Source organism: Gavialis gangeticus, unplaced genomic scaffold (genome assembly GCF_001723915.1).
Source record: "Gavialis gangeticus isolate Ggan-Ray unplaced genomic scaffold, GavGan_comp1, whole genome shotgun sequence".
NCBI classification, from domain to species: domain Eukaryota; kingdom Metazoa; phylum Chordata; order Crocodylia; family Gavialidae; genus Gavialis; species Gavialis gangeticus.
The window spans coordinates 775,586-787,072 of NW_017728960.1; the positions used below are offsets into that span (position 1 = coordinate 775,586).

Consider the following 11,487-nt stretch of genomic DNA (forward strand, 5'->3'; position numbering starts at 1 on the left):
TTTTTTTTCCCCCTTTTTTTTTTTTTTTATTTAAATCTAATTGAAACGGGGTGGTGGCAGTGAAGGGAGGGGTATGGGGGGGGGAGTTTGAAAGATAAAAGCTGCCAGGGCTAATTACACCTCATTATTCCCAAAGATCTCTCACGCCTCACTTCTCCTCAAACGCCAGCAAAACTGCGGGGGAGGGGACGAGGCTATTAAGGGAAGGGCCTGGTGGAAAACAAAGTTAGTTAATTCACACGGCGCGGAGAAAAAAGCCTGGTGTGTGGGGAGCTTTTTTTTTTCCCCCTTCCCCTCTTCCCCTTGACCGGGGAGGGTTTTTTTAACTCGGGCTCGGCGAGTTCCCGGCCAGAGCAAGCGGCCCCGGGAAGGCTTTCCCGCGTGCCCGGGGCAGAGGGGACCTTGACCTTGCGGTCTTGGTGCCAACGTGGCCCAACGGGGGCTTCAGGGCAGTCAGCCCGGTGCTGCACGCCACAAAGTGCCCGTCCTAAGCAACGGGCATGTGGTTCAGGGGGCAGAGCAGGGTCCCAAACCAGATCGGAGACCCCCTGCGTCCCAGCTCCTCTCCCCCATGGGTGGTGCCGAGCTGTGTGCAGGGGTCCCCGGGTGCAACTCTGGGGAGAGCCCGGCCCTGGCTTGCCCCCCTCGGCTGGACGTCACGGGGCGCTTGTCTTGCTGAGGCCAGAGACGCTTAGCTGGCATGCTCCATTAGTGGCAAAGGCGTTGGGGTCTCATGGATCCCGGGGGTTTTCCCCCACTGGCCTGTGCCCACTGGCTCCGGTTCGTGCCTCAGTTTCCCCAAGGAGCTGCCCTCTCTAGTAAAATGCTGCAGGACGCAGCCAGGAGACCTCGCCGTCCTCCAGGCGAGTGGTCCCTGAGCCTCTCCCTCCATCACAGCGCGGTGCCCTCGGGTCCAATCCTGCACCTCTGCTAGAGGCACTGAGGGAAGGGTCCCCATGCTGGGTGAAGACTGAAGCACCGTGGAGGGGACTGGGAACGTGGCCTTTTCGATCCCCCGTGAGGCTCAGTCAGGTGCATGGCCAACCGGGAAACACGCGTGGCGGCCCAGAGAGGGGACTGCGTAGAGCTGGGTCCGATTCTTAGCTCGTTAAGGTGCAGCAGGCGGGAAATCCCAGCCCATCTCTGTGCCTCGGTTTCCCCACTTAAAAACGGGAAGAAACGCACCCATATGGCAAAGGGTCATTGCTGTCTGCTTTGAGAGCCTCAGGGACGGGCGGTGGGAAGAGGCGAAGGTTTGGCGCTTGATCCGAAATCATTTCAACAGATCTGGTCAGAGAAACATATATCCATACACAGCTCGTGCCACTGGCACACTACATTGCTTTTATAGCAAGGAGTATTTTTCACAGGGAAATCTGCAGAAAAAAAACCCCAGGATTTGTCATACTCCTTCCCCAAACAGGATACCTCCCCAAGGCATTTCTTGAGCCGGGACTGGGATGGGTAAGACGCCAACCAGTAGCTGTGGGATGGTTTATGAACACTGTATATTACCCATGGAGATTTCTGATAGCAAGTGGGGGGGAAAAAGGCACTAAGCGCAAATCAAACTTTTTAAGGAACAAAGATTTTGCTTTCCTGCAAAATATCCCTGGCTGTGATTTGGGGTGGGGGGGAGCAGCGGTGAATATCCAAGCACAGCAAGAAGGTTGATTATTTCTGAGTCAAATGTTTTGCAAAGGTTTCCACGCAATTTCAACATTTCTTTAAAGCTGTCATGTCGGGGTGGGCTTTTTCTTTTTCTTTTTTTTTTTAAATCGTTGAGAAAAAAAAATTGCAAAGAAGAGACAGCTGCCTGTAGATTTCAATTATGATGTGTTTGGTTTTGATGTTCTGACAATTAACATGTTTCTCTGGAGCAGTTTAATACGGAAAGAAACCTCACCTGTTCTAATCCACCTACCAGCTCATCATAACCACACTAAAAAGACGCTCGGAAAGTTTGAACACTTTGACAGAGTTCAGAGATCCGTCACATGCTCTGAAATGAAGCATTTGCGGGGCATTTTTACTGTTTGGTCCCTGGCTTGTTACCCTCCAAGGAATGGAAAGTCCTATCCAGCTGGGATAAAATGTCTTGCAATTTATGTATTTTTTAAAGTGAAAAATGAGAGTCTGCTTTCTGTTTGGATAGTATCGCGCATCTTTAGAAACCTAATACATTGACTATATTAAAAGACAACTAACTCAAAGGTATAAGGCAACTTCTGAACTCTGCAAAAAGCAAACATGCCTAGAAATGCCATTATGATTTTGCTGTACATTTAGACATGAATATGAGCAGTTTTACACTCCAGACAAAGAAAAATGACCTGCCATAGTCCGTGGCTTCTAAAGATCCACCGGGTTGTTGCTATTGCAAGGGATTTTCTTACGCACACAGGAAAATAGAGGTTATCATTCATGCTGTGTCCATGAGGAAATGCGGGATCTTTAAGGCAGTTTTGGTCCCCGGTGATCTTGTGTGGTTTTGCTTTTGGAAAATGTTCTATCTTTGCTGTTTCTTTGACAGCTCGGCTGTGAAGCGGTTTACAACCACGCAACATGCGTGTGCAAAATGCTGTGGCCTGCACACTCCTTTTTCCATTTTTTTTGCAAATAACCGAATCTTGTTTTAGCACCTGGCAAATTGGAATAATTTAAAAATGTATACTCCAATTCTGTGACGTAGAGGGAAAGGTACATATTTTGTCTACAAAATCCACCTCACCCCCCCCAATTTGCTCGCTGCTGCTAAATTACCGCTTATATTTTATGCATTTTAAAAAAAAAGAGAAAAATTCTCTTGGAAGGAAATATATCAAATGGTTTTGTATCGCCCAATACTTATTTAAATCCAATAACAATTGATGCATTGACTGCAACAGGACTTAGATTGAAGCCCCACTAACAGTTTTGGATGAGGCATATATAAACATGAAATCGTTTCCAGAGACTAGGCACCAGTCAGTTAAATGCTGAAGTTAAAAACATGGATCAGTCTTTCTTTATGGATTATTCTATTGGGCCATGGGGAAGAAACTAACACTTTTGGAAGGACCCCGTGAATATTAAGGAAACAAAATTAAACCAGAAACGCAGAAGAGCACCATCTGCCGTATAGTCACACCTTGCTTTGCAAGATGACCGCAGATCTTCTTGCTAAAAACTGAGCTGCTCCACTGAAAACTACTTTGTTTGGCACCTTTACATGATGACATGTGTACACAGATTTTCTGACCTTTCTTCCATCCAACTATGCACCTATGAATCTATCTATAGATCACCAAACAGACTGATAGATTAGAGATATAATTTAATTATTGGTTGCCTGGGTACCATGGCGTCAATGCACTAGGAATACCTAGGCAGATAGATTTAATTTGCCTTAACATTTAGTTATTTAATATAAACTACTACAGACAGGGTTACTTAAACACTTCTTTAGGTGATGCTACAGAAAGTGAGATCATATAGTCTGTTCTAAGGAAGATATAGGCATCCATAACAAAGGGCTAAAATACCTGCATTCAGCAAAGGTCCATTTTAAAATACCTCCGGGAAGAAAATTCTCCTGATCAACCTTATCTATTCATTGTCCAAAGCCACAGGATAAAATTGTACCAGCTTTACAGGCACAGCCAAAAAACCTGCCAGAACCTTACAAAAGTTTTTCTTCCCTTTGTAAGTATATTGATTTGCATTTTGCACAGCTGGATCCACCCTTATATATTTGTGTCCTTATCCATTCCCATATCTTGATATATTATGCCGAGAAATGTTGACATAATTGTTGCTTATGTATAAAGCCGGAGGAATTCCAGTTTGAAACTAAATAGCATCACAAAAGCTTGTTCTTTGGTTCTTGTTTAAAAGGATTCAAAAGTCCCTGCAGCTTTCTATAAATCAGGAGGCTGCTAAATGAATGTTTGTGTGTACTATTTGTATTCGTGAAAAATAACATTAACAAGACCCATAAGAAGAACTGATGGAAGAAAATCTAGCTGCAGACTGGTTACAGTATATACCTGTAAAAAAGAATGATAAAAAAAAGGCTGCCTTCTAAGGTGGGAGAGACAGCTTTCATCAAAGTTTAAAAAGGATGTGTAGCTCCTCTGATGACTTAGTAAAAAAGGAAATTATTGCTAAGGGTCGGAGGCATTAAACGACTATACTTCTCCCGGAATATTTTTTACGCTGCTGCTCTTAAAGTAACCCCTGAGACAGCTGTACTACGAAACTGGAGACTAAACATTTTTTTTTCTTTAATTAATTTATTTTCTTATTTTGCTTATCTGACAGCACTCTCAGTGGATCCCTTTTTAACTTTTCCCGTGGGTAATCCAGACATTATTAGGATTTTTTTACATGCCAACATGGCTACTGCAAAAATAACAATAGGAAAATGTAATCATAACATCTCGACTTTGACACAGACCAAGGGGTCGTGTCAGAGGGACACACAATTAGTTTGAATTCATTTCTTTTTTCTTTTTTGGGGAATTGCCTAGGTCTGAAGTTCATGGCGTGTGTGGAGGGGAATTGAGATGTGTGGTTGTGGAACAAACAGAACAAGTCAAATTTTGGAGGAAGGGGGTTATTTGTATAGTTAGCAACACAGTTTTCCTTTTAAGCAATCTTTTCTTTGCTTAGAAAATAAGGACCCATTTTAAACATCTGATCTTTAATATCTGAATTTCCCCTTTGCCTACCAAGAAAACCCTGTTTTTTCCCCCTCCCCCTCAGATAGTCCGAGGGATTGGCTACCTTCTTTCTAAAATTGTTGGCATGAAATTATTTTAAAGTGATCTTGCAAAATTGTTAACCTTTCCCCCTTTGTAGCCTGCACAGATCTTCAAGCCTGGCAAGCAGTGAGCGGAAGAAAAAAGAAAACGCTGGAAAGCAAACGAGAAAGGAAAGATTACCGTCAATATTACGTGAGGCTCGGCTTCATTAATTTGGGTTTTTAAAAGGCTTTGAGGGGTCTTAAGCAAATCTCATCTGGGTCATTATTCGTACACCTTTACAAGCCCCCTGCCACGTAGGGGAAATTCTTTTTATCCCCAGCGATCCTTTCCATCATGTTGCAGAACAAACCAAATTAGAACAATAATCCAATAAACACGGGCACGCCTATTCTGGAAAACTTTGCCGGCTGCTTTTAGCTTTAAAGCTCACTTGCAAAAGTGAACAAAGCCTATTTGAGGCGCGGAGGGTTTGAAACACGGTGCCTAGACTCCTGCTTCCTCATTAAACAAGGTTTTGTACCTTGTATTTTCTCTCTTTCGTGAGGGGGTTTATATAGTCATCGCAATTATTACCAAAGGTTCTTATGTTCTGTATTTTCCCAACAGCACGTAGTTTAAGTTGCAATCGCTATTAATTGACAATTACCTTATACGGCTCAAAAACTTCAGCCCTCTACTTGCGACAATCGCAAGTTTTTTTGTTGGTGGGTTGTTTTTTTTTTGCAAAGATTGAGGCAACTTTCTGGAAGGTAAAAAGTAGCAAATTCTTCAGCATGAGCGCGGCGTGTCTGCGCCGCTATCTTGCAAAAGAGCATAAAAGACCCCTTGCGCATAAATACTATTAAGTAGGATTTAAAAAATCAAGCAATTGAAGCCAGATAATGCCCGACATAATCAACTGGCTCTATTCTCCCCATCATGGAAGGTCCTTGTGTGCCTGGGGTATTTAGCATGTCCTTTAACAAAGCTGAAAGATTTGTATTTAAATCAGACTTCGGGAGCCTCATTCTCCGCCTGCCCTGGATTTTGTTTGCACTTATTTACACCTTAGCCAAGCCGCAGGGGGGGAACGCGGCTGATTTGGCTTACGCCTTCCTCTCCTTGGTGTAAATGACCACACAGGTACAAATCAGCAGAGAAGCAGGCCCAATATTGCAGGATTTGGTGATAAAACGCCTTGAAGTGAATGTGCTTCGCTGGGAAAGTCCAGTTCGTTTCAGGACCGAATTTTTAGCTACCTCAATGCCTCTTTGCACTTTGGCAAGACCAAAGGACCCCAAAGTGGGTCTGAATACATCAGTTATGCCTATTTCAAGCCCTCTGTTGCACTGGTATAAATGGGTTTTAATCTAAATTAGAATCAGGCCTTAAATGTACACTGAGCAACATGGATTTATGTGAGTTCCTCTTTTATCAACAAATTGGCCTGTTAAAGGAATGATGTTCACAGTATGGAGAGCAGATGTGCCGTGTGTATAGTGGATCCCCTGAAAAATTCACCTAGATCTTCATTTGCTGTGTTTTTCAAAATTGGCAATCTTTGCCTAAACTTCCCTCACCTCTCCTGAGGCAATATCTCAAGGACAGCATTAGTAAAATCATTGAAGAAATTAGAAGGACTCTAAAGCTGGCCATGGCAAAGTGCAGTAATATCTTTAGCTAGAGAAACCTGATAACGTGTACAAGTGCCCCAAGTCGGCTTTCCGCAGTGGCGTGTCTCTGGAACAGGGCGTATTTTTTGTGTTCAAAGGATTTGGATGAAATAGGGTCAAAAGACAGCATTTGATTCTGTGTCTGGACATGTGTCTAAATTGGCTAATATGGACAGGTAAGACAGACCCAAAATGAAAGATGCACATGCACAAATTATTCCTGAAAGAAGTTGCAAGCGCTGTGATGTCTCTCTCCTTTGGGAGAAAACACCTCTTGAAAACCTCCATTTCACAAACTGGGGATTTCTCATTGCAATTAGCTTCTGTAAGAAAAGGGAAGGGATCGTAATAGATGTGGAACGTACTTTTGGGACTGAACTGAACAAAATGAAACCCGCTTGGGTGATATAGGTCCATGCCAGGCATATACAGGAATGGGACTAGGTTAAGAATAATTAAATAACAAGCCCGAGCATTGTCAAACCAAAGGCAAGGAGTTGGAGCAAGGGTGTATGTGGATTCGAGAAACAAATGGATGTATTTTCTACTGAATTACTATGAAAATATATTCATATGCTGAGAGACGCTATGAACTTTTGAGGACCAGCTGCTTTCCAAAGGGATTTAGGAGTTAAGCTATTTATTTCTCTCGAGAACAGTATTTCAGAAGCGCAGATACTGCAGAGCCTTTTCCCACATTCAAGGAAGTTTGGATCTGATCCGGTTTAAGCAAGTATCACTTCATCAATCTGCAAATAAGGATCTCTCAGCAAATAAAGGCTGTTGTTATTGCCATTGTTATTACACCCTGGGCAATATTTTCCTTTTCTTGCTAAATCACTTTTTTATCCCTTCGTTCCATTTCTTCGAACGGAATCTGTTTCCCTGTCAAGACAATATATTTGCAAAGCTACTTAATTGAGCGTTATCCAGAAGAAATGATTGCCTTAGAAACTCTCACAGAGGGGGGAAAAGAAAATGATGAATCCAAACGTAATGCAACCTATTTGGTTTTGCTTATTTTTAAAGATGACTTTTCTCTTTTGACTGTGAAAGCCTGCCAGCAGCTGAAATGAAAAGCATTCAGCCCTGAGAAAGATGCTACCTGGCTCAACATAATTTATTTTGTATAATGTCTTTTCCTGCTAAAGTACCTTTATGGAGCGCTAGACGAGAGTGCTTGGGACGTGGCATAAATTACAGAAAGCTGAGATTCCTTTTCACAAGGAAATTGTCACCAAATCAGTACATCTGGTCCAATTTTAGGATCAGTTGCACGAGTGATATTTCCCCAATGTATTTAGGTGCCTGAAGTGCACGTTTCTTGTAAAAGGAAATATTCCCCTTTATCTTAAGGATAGTGTTTTAAGGAAGCCGGATGTTCACAGCTGGGGATGCCGTGGCTCTTTGGACCACTCTGTGGCATGCCCTTTACGAATCAGATGTGCTCTGTGCTGTCTTTGAATCTGGAAAATATGGCTTGGCGGAAAACTGAAACTCGGAGTGAAAGCCAGTGAGAGGGTGAGACATCATCCAGCAGCCTCCGGAAAATATTTCAGACTGGGTGAAGCATGAAAGCGAACGTTAGGGCTTGGTGCTAGGGAACTCAGCACCTTTATTCCCATGTAATCAAAATGACATGTCAGCACCTGCAGGATCCAGCCCTTCTTTCCGCACGTGTCTCCAGCAAGCTGCTGCCTGGAAATGTTAAATATGTCATGGGCTAAGTTCCCCCACGATACAGGTGGACTAGCTCTGTTGGGGTTAAGAGGCATGACTGGGTGTTTGGTGCTTTCCTTTCCTTTTCCCCTTGGCTGCGCAGCCAGATCTGTGGGTTTTCTGCCTTGCTGTCGTGGAGGCCCCAATCCTGAAAGACTCAAGCATGTGAGTCATCTTGGTGGAGTCTGTCAGACCAGTCTCAGGGTCAAATTTCTGAAGATCAGACCTGTGCATGGAGTGACTAGAGCAGCCTTGCCACAAGTCAGGCACTGGACTCACCCATCTTTCACCCTCCCATTGACACATATTTTTTTTACTCATGCATCAAAAGCTCTTATTCCCCATGGGTGTGTTGGATTTTGCAACTCTTGTATAAACAGTACATCTCTCTTCTCTGCAGCATCTCCTCTCGCACGTAAATACACCGCAGCGTGGATTCACATTGACTTATCACACTTAAATACACTGCTATTAAGGCTACCCACTGCATCCTTGCTATCAAACACACCTCTGTGCAGGGAATATGTGGCCTTAATATAAATGCCCCTCCTCACCAATCCCCTCAAGACGGCTTTGTATGGCTCTGTAATAGTTAGATTAGTATTTGTTTAACTCGAGATAGAGGGTGTCTCTGTCTCCACTGCCCCGGTTGCCTCTGCACTTTAAAAAAGCAACTAAACCCACTTCCTGGCTAAAGAACATCCCAGCATTTTCCCCTTCGCAGAAGTGCCTGTTGCTTTTTGCTTATATGCAAGTTTCCTATTTTAATTTAAAATGCCCACGATCATTCATTCTTTGCAGACCGGCTCAGACCAGCTCCCATTTCTACGGCTGCCTCGGTGATTTTAGAGTCACTCTGATACAGATTTTATACCTCTAACTGTCAGGCTCTCCCTCTTTAATTTGTTTTTCATCTCTATTATGGTCCTTAAAACAGGAGATGTCAACACACCCCCTGGAAACCCCTCTTTCCCATGGCTTAAATTAAACCCAGCTAAGATACAGCTTCGTCCTCGAGATAGGAGAGTTCCACAAACAGATCCATGAAAGACAGATTATAAACAGCTGAAAACAAACCCAATGGTGAGCCTGGTATTTTTTTCCCCTTAATGTGCAATACATTCTTCTTGGCTTCAAAAATTGCCATTGCAGTTTATCTTTTTGTTTCTCTCTTGCTGCCTATCAGTAGATCTTATGTGCAGCACTAGAATGACTCCAGTATAAGGTACGATGCAAGGTTTGGCTTGGCAAAGGAGGACTTCTGCAAGAGTTTGCAGGTGGAAGGGCCCAGAAACATGACGTGATTGACAAGTCGATTAAATTAAAAAACCATCCATCACGAGGAAGGGCTAGATATTTGATGGATGTGCTGTGTCTCGCCGATCATTTCCATATTAACTCTTTGCTGTCCTAGTGCCATGAGAAACCAGCATTAAAAAAAACAACTGTTGTTTGCATATGTTTTTAGCCCAAGAAAAAGAGTAGCCAGAAAAAAAGCACAGCTGAATAATCCCCTCCGAGCGATTCAGTTAAAAGTTTTGCGAGGCAGCCAGCAACTTGCTACAGCACAAAGCAACCGTGGCAATGCGGGAATGATACAGCCTCTTCCCATTGTTGCACTCGGTCTGTTGTGAGACAGTGATTTGTTAACTGATAAATGTGTCTTTCAAAAGCCGAGCGTGTAATTTGCACCACTGTGTTTATCATAAGGCGCGTATGAATATGAGCTCGTGAACATCATTGTTCCCTAGCGCCGGGGATGGCGTATTTTTTGCGGCAGTGATACCCCTATATCCCATCCCCTTCTCTCCAAAAGGCAGTTTCATCTGCGAGCGATAACCCAGTTTTGAAGAAGATACAAAGCTCCGTTTCTCTAAGGATCAAGCAAGGCAGGTTCAGAATAAATTCCTAGCTTAAAGAGTAGCTGGGAAGGGACTCTGTTCTAGCTGGAAATATTCAGAAGCAGAAAAACAGCACTCCCCCCCCCCCAACACATTTTTGACTACCAAATGAACCCCAACACCAGGAAGATAAAATCCAAACCATGCCAGGGTCCAACTCGGAGCTGCCGGCGACTTAATATAAATTCATCAATTCTCTTTCTTAAAATACCCGGGAACTGCAAAGCAAGTGTCTTACCCCAACAGATCCTGCTCATCGAGGTCTTAGTTTGGCTTGCAAAAGGAATGACCAATTTGCATAGCAGGGCTCCAGAGATGGACTGGATGAAGGGGACAGTCTGCCTTTGCAGACCTTGAATGGCATTGTAGGAAAAAAAAAGAAAGAAAGCCCTTTCTAAGCTCACTGAATTCACGCGCTTTTGCAGCCGTCCCTGTGGCCAGGCTGGGTTCATATTTACTCCGAGGTGCCCCTTGTGAACTCTGACATGGGGAAATGCTGGAGGGAGGGAAAGGGGCTTGAAATGCCTGGGATGATTTTGGTGCAACTGGTCATTCCAGTGAAATGGATTCATGTGCAAAATATTTGCTCTTGGATCCTAATAGAGGAATCCGTTCTAAACATAGCCAGGGAGAGGTCTTGCTCGGTTAATAGGAAGCCTGAGGTGATGAGCTGATTTCCCGTAGGGATCTCAGAACAGCAGCTCTTTTGCACGTGTGTTTGGAACAAATGTCCGTCTGCCCAAAAAGACTTGGTGGATGAATTATGCTTTTAAATGCCGGCAGCGGAGAAGCTTCCAGCTGGAAACGTGTCTCTATGGAGATGGGGACGTCTGCGGCCCTGATCCTATAGGCACTTTGCACTTGCTGAACTTGAAGCATGGAAGTAACCACATTAAAGGGACTGATCTGCAACCATGAAGTGAAGCAGGTGCTTGTAGGATTGAGACCTGTACCTCCACACACTCACATACATCTGCCTATCTGCACACACCTAACGTACACACAAGCCCACATTCTCCTTGACATGCAGTGGGCATACACATGCATCATGAACGCACGTTGTACACGTGTATATGCACCCTAGATACCATGTACTGACATGCATCTGTGTGCCTGCCTATATGCACAAAACATAGGTGTACAATTATTTCTTACGTATACGCACCCCCTCTACTGTATACACACAGAATACATATGTACCACACAGTTCATGTATTTCTAGACGCACGAAAAAATACATATATGCACTTATGCTTATCTCTGGACACTTTAAATGCTATCTTCACACACACAACAGACATATGTACACACAGACACTACTTTTATACACGTGTACCCCACTTCGTATGCACATCCCATGACAAAAATCCCAGATACACTCAAATATTTGCATACAATAGCTATATTTGATATGTGTATATTAAATCACAGTGCGTGTGCGTGTGTGTGTGTGTGTGTGTGTGTGTG

General features: G+C 43.7%; 1 long non-coding RNA gene across 1 annotated transcript in view; it reads right to left on the minus strand.

Moving 5' to 3' along the window:
* LOC109297440 overlaps positions 1 to 10,572 on the minus strand; it is a 16,121-nt gene extending 5,549 nt beyond the window's left edge. Inside the window, exon 1 of the long non-coding RNA XR_002097316.1 lies at positions 10,259 to 10,572. This is a non-coding gene — a long non-coding RNA (uncharacterized LOC109297440). The remainder of the gene's footprint in view (positions 1 to 10,258) is intronic.
* Between the last annotated feature and the right edge of the window lie 915 nt (positions 10,573 to 11,487).